Below are 12,148 nucleotides of genomic sequence, written 5' to 3'. Positions count from 1 at the left end.
TTCCCCAAGGCACTGTCCTGGCACGTCTGCTCTTTCTTATCCTCATAGCAGACATAGATAAAAACACCCATCACACTTTTATATCATTTGCAGATGATACTAAAATAAGCATGAAAGTCATTACGGTAAAGGATACTGAAAAATTATAGGAAGACATAAATAGGGTTTTCCAGTGAACAGTGGCAACATGACATTCAATGGTGATAAGTTCCAGCTGCTTGGGTATGTAAAGAATGAAGAACTCAAAAGGAACACTGTATACAAAACTCAAGAGGGTCACCAAACAGAACATAAGAAACACATAAAAGACCTGGGCATAATAATGTCAGCTGACCTTTCTTTTAAAGAACATAATAAGACAAAGATCATGACAGCCAGGAGGATGATGGGGTGAGTATTGAGAATTTTCAAAACAAGGAAAATAATGCCAATGGTGACACTCTTCAAATCGCTAATGCTCCCTCATTTAGAATATTGCACAGTGCTGATTGCCCCGTTCAATGCAAGAGAAATATCAGAACTGGTACAAATACAGAGATCATGTACAGCTCACAATGAACCAGTAAAGCACCTAAATTACTGGGAACTCCTTCAAGTCTTGAACATGTACTCATTGGAGTGGAGGAGAGATACATAATAATATATACCTGAAAAGTACTTGAGGGCCTGGTCTCAAATCTGCAAATGGCCATATCAACATAGTGGAGAGAGATATGGAACGAAGTGCAAAATAAACCCAGTGAGGAGCAGGGGTGCAGTGAAGACAATAAGGGAACACTGCAGCAACATTTGAGGTCCCAGACTATTCAACATCTTACCAGAAGATATCAGAAACATGGCTGGAACAAGTGCAGAAGCCTTCAAGAGGACACTGGACAAGTGTCTTCACCAGGTGCCAGATCAACCAGGCTGTGGATATGTGGGGCAGCAGGCCTCTATGTATCTATATATCTGAACCACCTAGTTTTATCTGGGAGAATATTTTGAAGAAGTCTAGTCTCAAAGAATTCCATATACAAGTTGGTGAGCAAGGAGCTGTGGGGATTTCCCATTGCCATGCCTTGTTTTTGAAGAGAAACTCAAAAACTTCTCATTTGACAGAATGGAAGATATATTACAGAAATAGATATGATTTTGACTGATTTCATGACAATAAGTACCTTGAAAATGAGCTCAAATTAGCAGAAATGATTGATTTTTGCCAATGTTCAAGAGTAAACAATACCCGTCCGAGGGGCCATTCCAAATAGTGTATGCAGTCATGAATGGGTTGACATTATTTATATAATTATTACAATAATGCATAACAGTAAATTATCTATTTTTTGTGTGAATAAAAATTCCAAATGGTAAGCAAGAGCATTATAATAATAATAATAATAATAATAATAATAATAATATGTATATAATTACATAATATACATAAAATAATTATATAAATTACTGTAATAATACGTACATACGACTAATAATAAATACAGTGGACCCCCGGTTAACGATATTTTTTCATTCCAGAAGTATGTTCAGGTGCCAGTACTGACCGAATTTGTTCCCATAAGGAATATTGTGAAGTAGGTTAGTCCATTTCAGACCCCCAAACATACACGTACAAACGCACTTACATAAATACACTTACATAATTGGTCACATTGGGAGGTGATCGTTAAGCGGGGGTCCACTGTAATACTATAATAATAATAATCATACTACAAATAAGTAAGTTTGAGAACACCACCATGCAATGGCACTATACCTAGAGTTTACCTGGAGGGAATTCCGGGGATCAACGCCCCTGCGGCCCGGTCCATGACCAGGCCTCCCAGTGGATCAGGGCCTGATCAACGAGGCTGTTACTGCTGGCCACACACAATCCAATGTACGAACCACATCCCGGCTGATCTGGCACCGTCTTTAGGTATCTGTCCAGCTCCCTCTTGAAGACAACTAGGGGTCTTCCGGTAATGCCCCTTATTGCTGGTGGGAGGCTGTTAAACAGTCTTGGGCCCCAGACATTCATTGCATTTTCTCTTAGTGTACCAGTGATGCCCCTACTTTTCACTGGAGATATGCTGCATCGCTTGCCAAGTCTTTTGCTTTTGTATGGAGTGATTGCTGTGTGCACATTAGGGACCAGTCCCTCCAGAATCTTCCAGGTGTAGATTATGATATATATCTCTCGCCTGCGCTCTAGTGAGTATGTACAAGGCAAGTGCTTCCAGGCGCTCCCAATAGTTAAGGTGTTTGATGGAACTTATATGTGCAGTAAAGGTTCTCTGTACATTCTCTAGTTTTGCAATTTCACCTGCCTTGAATGGGAATGTTAATGTACAGCAGTATTCCAGCCTAGAGAGAATAAGTGATTTAAAAAGGATCATCATTGGCTTATGTGTATGAAAACAACACTCAGTCCGCGTGCGCTTCAACTGGCAGTGGAGATAATTCTCATGATTTGCTTAGGTTTCATGCAGTTAATTTGCAGAATTTCCTGTTTTTAACCATGGGTCCTAAGAAAGCAACTGCAAAGGACAGTGCTGAGAAGAAAAAGAGGATGATTTCCATGGAATTAAAGCAGGAAATCATTGATAAACACAAACTAAGAGTGTAACATTAAAAGTGAAGCAATTAAGCGATAGAAAAAGGACGAAACGAAATGAACTCCTGACAGCATATGCCACTGTGCCCAGCATCTCTTCTCCCTCATTAACCTTTGCCAGCATCTCTTCTCCAAGGTAAATGATGTAGTATTATTATTTATTATGCATTATTATTGTTATTATTATTATTAACCCTTTCAGGGTCCAAGGCCAAAATCTGAAGTGGTGCCCCAGTGTCCAAGAATTTTCAAAAAAAAATTCTTTTATTTTTTCTTATGAAATGGTAGAGAATCTTTTTGTGAATGTAATAAAACAAAAAGTACGAAATTTGATGGAAAATTTACGAAATTATGCTCTCGTGAATTTTGATGTGTCAGCGATATTTACGAATCGGCGATTTTGCCGACTTTGACTCCCATTTTAGGCCAATTACATTATTCCAGTCGACCAAATTCTCAGCTATTTCACTAGTATTACTTCTATTCTATCGATTGAGCACAAGAAATCGCCAAGTCAACTGTTTCAACTACAAAATAAAGTGACCGGAAATTGGTAATTTGGCCAATTTAACACAAAGTTCAAAATATTCCAATTTCAAAATAAGGTCCAGAATAAACAATGTAGGTATTCCTGGCACTAAACTAACATTTCCTCTGTTCATTAGTTATGTTTTGAGGCTTTACAAATAAATTCCATTTTGATTTTTTATTCACATAATGAATTTTTATTCACACCAAAAAATAGAAGATTTACTGTTATGCAATATTGTAATAATTGTATAAATATCATCACCATATTTGTGAATGTATATTAGACCCACCAGCTGGCGTGTATTAGATGTGTGAGGTCGTTTGTTTACTCTTGAACATCGGCAAAAATTTAACATTTCCATTTAACACCAATCAAAATTATCTCTATTTCTGTAATATGTCTTCCATTCTATCAAATGAGACCAAGAAATCACAAATACAACTATAAAAAACATACGAAAAAACACTGCAAAGTCGCTGTTTTAATCGAAAATCATTGGTCTCAGTTTTTTTTCTCTCATTATACACAGTGTGCTGCAGGATTTGTTTTATGTGGTGCACACATACCACATAGATGTATTCTCTCATATCTAGGCCGAAATTTACCACTCACAGTTTATCAGAGTGAGCTGAGCTCATGACGTAGATCTACGGTTTGGACCCTGAACGTAAAGCCATAGATCTACGGGACGGACCCTGAAAGGGTTAATATCATTATTATTATTGTTTTTCTTATGAAACTACGTAGTGATCTAATGGAGTCTGCCTTACAAACACTCTATTTTCTGTTATAATAAAAGCATGGGAAGGTATGTAGTAAGGAGCAGGAACAATGGCGGCTGTGCTGCCACCTCCACTACCACTACTCAAATATGTAATGACATATTTCATTCATTCTAGTCTATATATCATGTTTCTATGTTATTAATATTGTTTATTATGTCATATTAGATGAATTATGATAGATAAATAAACTGTAGAGGTGATATTAGGGAAATATTCAAGTATTTTGTCATGTCTGGAATTCCACTGGGGCGGTTTAATTCCATTTCAATTCATTTAAATGAGGAAAATTGACTCTACAAACGAGCAAATCCAGATGCGAGCAAGGTAATGGAATGGATTAAACTCGTAAGCAGAGGTTCCAATATATATATGTGTATATGTGTGTATATATATATACAGTGGTCCCTCAATAATCATCCATAATCCGTTCCTGGAAGTGGGACTATTATCGAAATGGACGATTTTCGAATAAATTTTCCCCATAAGAAATAATGTAAATCCAATTAATTCGTTCTAGACACCCAGAAGTATCAACAAGGTGTTGTGTTGTGTTGTTGTTGGGTATATAAGGGCCACTGAGTGTAAGCCGTCCATAATGGTGGTGAGGCGGCGGTGGTTTTTGTAGCCCTATATAACTCCAACAACATTGGAGGAGTTGGTAGAATCAATGAATCACTAAAGAAGGAACCCTCTACCACCATCACTACGACCTTCTATCACTATTACAACTGTTAACACCATCACTACTACCTTCTACCACCATCACTACCACCAAAGAAAGCTTCTAGTGCCAGCCCTTTGGTAAAGAATGTGAGAAATACATAATTTATGAAAAAGTTTGTAGAAAAATACAAAGATGGTAGTGGTAGAGTGGAAGCAGTTGTGATAGTGGTTGATGAACATAAGAACATAAGAAAGGAGGATCACTGCAGCAGGCCTGTTGGCCCATGCTCGGCAGGTCCTTTACAATTCATCCCCCTTACGAAACATTTTCCCAACCCAGTCCTCAATGCTATCCAAGAAATAAGCTCTGATAACTCTATCCACTCATTTGCAAGTCCCAAATGAGTGGATAGAGTTATCAGAGCTTATTTCTTGGGTAGCACTGAGGACTGGGTTGGGAAAATGTTTCGTTAGTGGGATGAATTGTAAAGGACCTGCCGAGCATGGGCCAACAGGCCTGCTGCAGTGATCCTCCTTTCTTATGTTCTTATGTTCATCAACCACTATCACAACTGCTTCCACTCTACCACCACCATCTTTGTATTTTTCTACAAACTTTTTCATAAATTATGTGTTTCTCACATTCTTTACCAAAGGGCTGGCACTAGAAGCTTTATTTGGAGCCATGGTAGCTTATTTAGCACTTGCAAGCACTAAAATCAATGGAATATTATGAAATATTTCGTAGGAGCATGTGAGGGGACCGTCACTCACTGGTAAACTATGGCACACGGGCTGGGAAGGAAAGGCCGAGGCGGCTCAGAGTGTGAGTACACGTCCATGACGAAGGGTTATTAGGACTATTAGCGAGTTACCGGACCATTTGCGAGCCAATATTTTGACAAAAAAGAACAGGACTATTTCCGAAATGGACGACTTTCAGGCCGGACGATTATTGAGGGACCACTGTGTGTGTGTATGTGTATATATATATATATATACATATATATATATATGTACAATATATATATATATATATATATATATATATATTTATTATCACACTGGCCGATTCCCACCAAGGCAGGGTGGCCCGAAAAAGAAAAACTTTCACCATCATTCACTCCATCACTGTCTTGCCAGAAGGGTGCTTTACACTACAGTTTTTAAACTGCAACATTAACACCCGTCCTTCAGAGTGCAGGCACTGTACTTCCCATCTCCAGGACTCAAGTCCGGCCTGCCGGACTTGAGTCCTGGCAGGCTGGACTTGTGTATATATATTTTTTTTTTTTTTTTTTTTTTTCAACAAGTCGGCCGTCTCCCACCGAGGCAGGGTGACCCAAAAAAGAAAGAAAATCCCCAAAAAGAAAATACTTTCATCATCATTCAACACTTTCACCACACTCGCACATTATCACTGTTTTTGCAGAGGTGCTCAGAATACAACAGTCTAGAAGCATAAACATATAAAGATACACAACATATCCCTCCAAACTGCCAATATCCCAAACCCCTCCTTTAAAGTGCAGGCATTGTACTTCCCATTTCCAGGACTCAAGTCCGACTATATGAAAATAACCGGTTTCCCTGAATCCCTTCACTAAATATTACCCTGCTCACACTCCAACAGATCGTCAGGTCCCAAGTACCATTCGTCTCCATTCACTCCTATCTAACACGCTCACGCACGCTTGCTGGAAGTCCAAGCCCCTTACCCACAAAACCTCCTTTACCCCCTCTCTCCAACCCTTTCGAGGACGACCCCTACCCCGCCTTCCTTCCCCTATAGATTTATATGCTTTCCATGTCATTCTACTGTGATCCATTCTCTCTAAATGACCAAACCACCTCAACAACCCCTCTTCTGCCCTCTGACTAATACTTTTATTAACTCCACACCTTCTCCTAATTTCCACACTCCGAATTTTCTGCATAATATTTACACCACACATTGCCCTTAAACAGGACATCTCCGCTGCCTCCAACCGTCTCCTCGCTGCTGCATTTACCACCCAAGCTTCACACCCATATAAGAGTGTTGGTACTACTATACTTTCATACATTCCCTTCTTTGCCTCCATAGATAACGTTTTTTGACTCCACATATACCTCAACGCACCACTCACCTTTTTTCCCTCATCAATTCTATGATTAACCTCATCCTTCATAAATCCATCCGCCGACACGTCAACTCCCAAGTATCTGAAAACATTCACTTCTTCCATACTCCTCCTCCCCAATTTGATATCCAATTTTTCTTTATCTAAATCATTTGACACCCTCATCACCTTACTCTTTTCTATGTTCACTTTCAACTTTCTACCTTTACACACATTCCCAAACTCATCCACTAACCTTTGCAATTTTTCTTTAGAATCTCCCATAAGCACAGTATCATCAGCAAAAAGTAACTGTGTCAATTCCCATTTTGAATTTGATTCCCCATAATTTAATCCCACCCCTCTCCCAAACACCCTAGCATTTACTTCCTTTACAACCCCATCTATAAATATATTAAACAACCATGGTGACATTACACATCCCTGTCTAAGACCTACTTTTACCGGGAAGTAGTCTCCCTCTCTTCTACACACCCTAACCTGAGCCTCACTATCCTCATAAAAACTCTTTACAGCATTTAATAACTTACCACCTATTCCATATACTTGCAACATCTGCCACATTGCTCCTCTATCCACTCTATCATATGCCTTTTCTAAATCCATAAATGCAATAAAAACTTCCCTATCTTTATCTAAATACTGTTCACATATATGCTTCAATGTAAACACCTGATCTACACATCCCCTACCCACTCTAAAACCTCCTTGCTCATCCGCAATCCTACATTCTGTCTTACCTCTAATTCTTTCAATTATAACCCTACCGTACACTTTTCCTGGTATACTCAGTAAGCTTATTCCTCTATAATTTTTACAGTCTCTTTTGTCCCCTTTCCCTTTATATAAAGGGACTATACATGCTCTCTGCCAATCCCTAGGTACCTTCCCCTCTTTCATACATTTATTAAACAAAAGTACCAACCATTCCAACACTATATCCCCCCCTGCTTTTAACATTTCTGTCATGATCCCATCAGTTCCAGCTGCTTTACCCCCTTTCATTTTACGTAATGCCTCACGTACCTCCCCCACACTTACATTCTGCTCTTCTTCACTCCTAAAAGATGGTATACCTCCCTGACCAGTGCATGAAATTACTGCCTCTGTTTCTTCCTTAACATTTAAAAGTTCCTCAAAATATTCTCGCCATCTACCCAATACCTCCATCTCCCCATCTACTAACTCCCCTACTCTGTTTTTAACTGACAAATCCATATTTTCCCTAGGCTTTCTTAACTTGTTTAACTCACTCCAAAATTTTTTCTTATTTTCATTAAAATTTCTTGACAGTGCCTCTCCCACTCTATCATCTGCTCTCCTTTTGCACTCTCTCACCACTCTCTTTACCTTTCTTTTACTCTCCATATACTCTGCTCTTCTTATAACACTTCTGCTTTGTAAAAACCTCTCATAAGCTACCTTTTTCTCTTTTATCACACCCTTTACTTCATCATTCCACCAATCACTCCTCTTTCCTCCTGCCCCCACCCTCCTATAACCACAAACTTCTGCCCCACATTCTAATACTGCATTTTTAAAACTATTCCAACCCTCTTCAACCCCCCCACTACTCATCTTTGCACTAGCCCACCTTTCTGCCAATAGTCGCTTATATCTCACCCGAACTTCCTCCTCCCTTAGTTTATACACTTTCACTTCCCTCTTACTTGTTGTTGCCACCTTCCTCTTTTCCCATCTACCTCTTACTCTAACTGTAGCTACAACTAAATAATGATCCGATATATCAGTTGCCCCTCTATAAACATGTACATCCTGGAGCCTACCCATCAACCTTTTATCCACCAATACATAATCTAATAAACTACTTTCATTACGTGCTACATCATACCTTGTATATTTATTTATCCTCTTTTTCATAAAATATGTATTACTTATTACCAAATTTCTTTCTACACATATATATATATATATATATATATATATATATATATATATATATATATATATATATATATATATATATATATATATATACAATCTCTTGGAAGCAATCAAAGCAACAGGTACGAGGACACTCACACATATTCCCAAAGCAGCCCGTCCACACGCAGCTGGGAAACTTACAGACCTCCTGAAAAAAGTAAACGATGGTTCCACTATCTTAAATGCTCCACCAACCATCAAGGCATGGCACAACTTGCTACTTTTTGGCAATGTCTGCTTAGCTGTGCCGGAAAGAAGGGGAAAGAGGCTAGCCTCAATGATAATTAAATCCTTAAGAGATTTTCCTAGAGTTGATAACCTCATTCACCTTCCCCGTCAACACAAAAAAGGGAGAGGCAGAACCCCCACTCACTCTACTGACAGTGAAAAAGTCAGAGTCCAGGTGAGCAAGAAAATTGAAGAGGGCAACACAGTGGGGGCAATCAGAATTATTACCAGTGAAGATACAGTTGCTCCCAGGGATGCTGACACGGCTGAAGCACTTAGAGGAAAGCACCCTGCCAGGGAAACCAGTGGCACCAACAGTTCCAACACCTCTGTCTCCACTATGGAACCATTGATTGTGGAAGACTCAGACATTTACAAAGCAATAATGTCGTTCCCATCTGGCTCTGCTGGGGGTTACACTGGAATAAGGCCACAGCATTTAAAGGAAATGGTTAATCCAGTTATTGGGAAAATTGCAGAGACACTGCTTTCAGAGATCACAAGGTTCGTCAACAATTCCTTGGCTGGTCTGATTCCTGATGAAATTAGACCTTTCTTTTTTGGTGCAACACTTTGTGCACTTAAAAAGAAGGATGGAGGAATTTGGCCAATTGTAGTAGGCAACACGTTACGCCGCCTCGTATCCAAAGCTGCTGTCCGAAGTATTCGTGCACAGGCAGCCATGATGCTTCAACCAAACCAGCTTGGCTTTGGGGTCTCTCAAGGAAGTGAAGCAGCGGTTCATGCAACAAGGGCATATATCAACAACCTGCCTGAGGACAATGCAGTGGTAAAATTAGATTTCAAGAATGCGTTCAATCTCCTGAAAAGAGACGTGGTATTAGCAGCAGTACAAGAACATTTCCCTGGTCTCTTCCCTTTTGTTTCAGCTGGTTATAGCAAGGAATCAATGCTTCTCTTTGGAGAGCATGAAATCACATCATCGGAGGGTGTCCAACAAGGAGATCCTCTTGCACCATTTCTCTTCTGTATTGCAGTTAGGGAAATCACAGTCAGACTGACCAGCGAGCTAAACATCTGGTTCCTAGATGATGGCACACTAGCAGGTACAAAGGAGTCCCTCCTACATGACTTTACACAGGTAATGACACGGGGACAGGAAATGGGTCTCATCCTGAATCCATCCAAATGTGAAATCATCTCAGTCAGTCAACAAGTGATAAATGCAGTGAGATCAAAACTACCAGGAGCAGCAGTCATTGCCCCCACAAATAGTGTCTTGCTAGGAGCACCTCTGGGAAGCAATGCCATTGACACAATTCTCAGGAAGAAATTGGAAGAGTTAAGGAGAATGGAACAACGAATAGGCAATCTGGAGACCCACGATGCCTTGTACCTTCTCACAAAGTGCTTGAGTCTGCCCAGGTTGACATATTTCCTAAGATGTGCACCTTCATATGATAACCCTATACTGCACGAATATGACAGTATTCTGAGGCAGATTTTTACGAAAGTACTTAACCTTACTCTAGAAGACGGGCAGTGGAACCAAGCTACACTTCCAGTCAGACTAGGAGGCACTGGTGTCCGCAAGTCATCACAGATTGCGTTACCTGCTTTTCTGTCCTCGTGTATTGCATCCAGAGAGCTTGTAGCAGCGATTCTCCCTGAACATCTTAGGGACAAGATTGGAGCCCAGGACCAAAAATTCATTGACGGAGCAATGATCTGGGATAATCTAACGGGCTCAGAAACCAGACCTGCTCCCCCCAACAACTACAAACAATCGCACTGGGATGGTCCAATAGTGGAAAATATAGCCTCAACGATGCTTCAGAGTGTGTCAGGGAAGGATAGAGCCCGCCTGCTGGCAGTGAGAGCCCCTCATGCTGGGGACTTTCTGTTGGCTGTTCCCAACTCCAGCCTTGGCACACGCCTCGACCCACAGACCATCCGCATCGGTGTTGCCCTTCGACTTGCCGCCCCTATTCTCGCCGAACACAGGTGTATTTGTGGCAGTGAAGCAGCAGACCGATTTGGGTACCATGGTCTTGTGTGCCGTAAATCCGAGGGAAAGATTGCAAGACATGAGGAGGTTAATAACATTATCAAGAGGAGCCTCACAACAGCTGGATGCCCAGCAGTAAGGGAGCCACCCCAACTATGCAGATCTGATGGCAGCCAGAAGCGTCCAGATGGTATCACCCTTCAAGCCTGGACAGATGGGAAGCAGGTGGTGTGGGACTATACATGTGGATCTACCTTGGCTGATACCTATCTCCAATACACCAGGGAGGAAGGAGGGGCAGCTGCCAGCTTTAGGGAGTCCCAAAAGTCTAGAAAATATGGAGAACTTGCCCATCATTATATGTTTGTTCCCATAGGCTCAGAGACCCTTGGCTCATGGGGAAAGAGTGCATCTAATTTCCTTAAGGAGCTGGGAAAAAGACTCATCAGGGTAACTAGGGATCCCAGGGCAGCTAGTTTTCTGTTTCAGCGGCTCAGCGCGGCTGTTCAAAGGGGTAATGCATGCTGCATTTTGGGCACACGCCCCAGCTCTGAGGAGCTGGATGAGATTTTCGCCTTATAATCGGTGATACACACGTAACAACATGTACCGTATATGCCACCTTTATATCAACAATGTATCTCTTAAATCTTCTGTGCCATATTATGTAATAAAATATTCCTATTGGTAAAAAAAAAATAGTTTAAAAGATGGGGTGGTAGGGGAAGTGGAATATTCAAATGGCTTCAGGAAGAAATCCAAATATTCTTCCTTGAAGCCTTTTTATCCACTTCTCCGAGGCTATGGGTCCCACAATTTACACCAGAGGTGGACCCCATCCTATATATATATATATATATATATATATATATATATATATATATATATATATATATATATATATATATATATATATACATATATATATATATATATATACATATATATATATACATATATATATATATATGTATATATATATATATATATATATATATATATATATATATATACACACACATACATATACGTACACCTACCATCCGACTTACAACTGAGTTAGGTTCCGAGAAACCGGTCGTTAGTCGAAATGGACATAAGTCGAACTTTACTACTGAATATCAACATAACATATTTTGTAATGACTTTATTTTATTGTTTTATTTTGGTATTTCATGTTTTACTTTACTTTTTATGTTGTTAGTACTGTATTTTATACTGTAAGGTTTAGGATAAACACTGTGTACAACACAAACACTTGTTTATTTCCCAGAAATTTGGCATAAAAAACACGGTCGTAAGTCAAGT

This window comes from Cherax quadricarinatus, unplaced genomic scaffold (genome assembly GCF_038502225.1).
Source record: "Cherax quadricarinatus isolate ZL_2023a unplaced genomic scaffold, ASM3850222v1 Contig1062, whole genome shotgun sequence".
NCBI classification, from domain to species: Eukaryota; Metazoa; Arthropoda; class Malacostraca; order Decapoda; family Parastacidae; genus Cherax; species Cherax quadricarinatus.
This window is presented reverse-complemented; position numbering follows the sequence as displayed.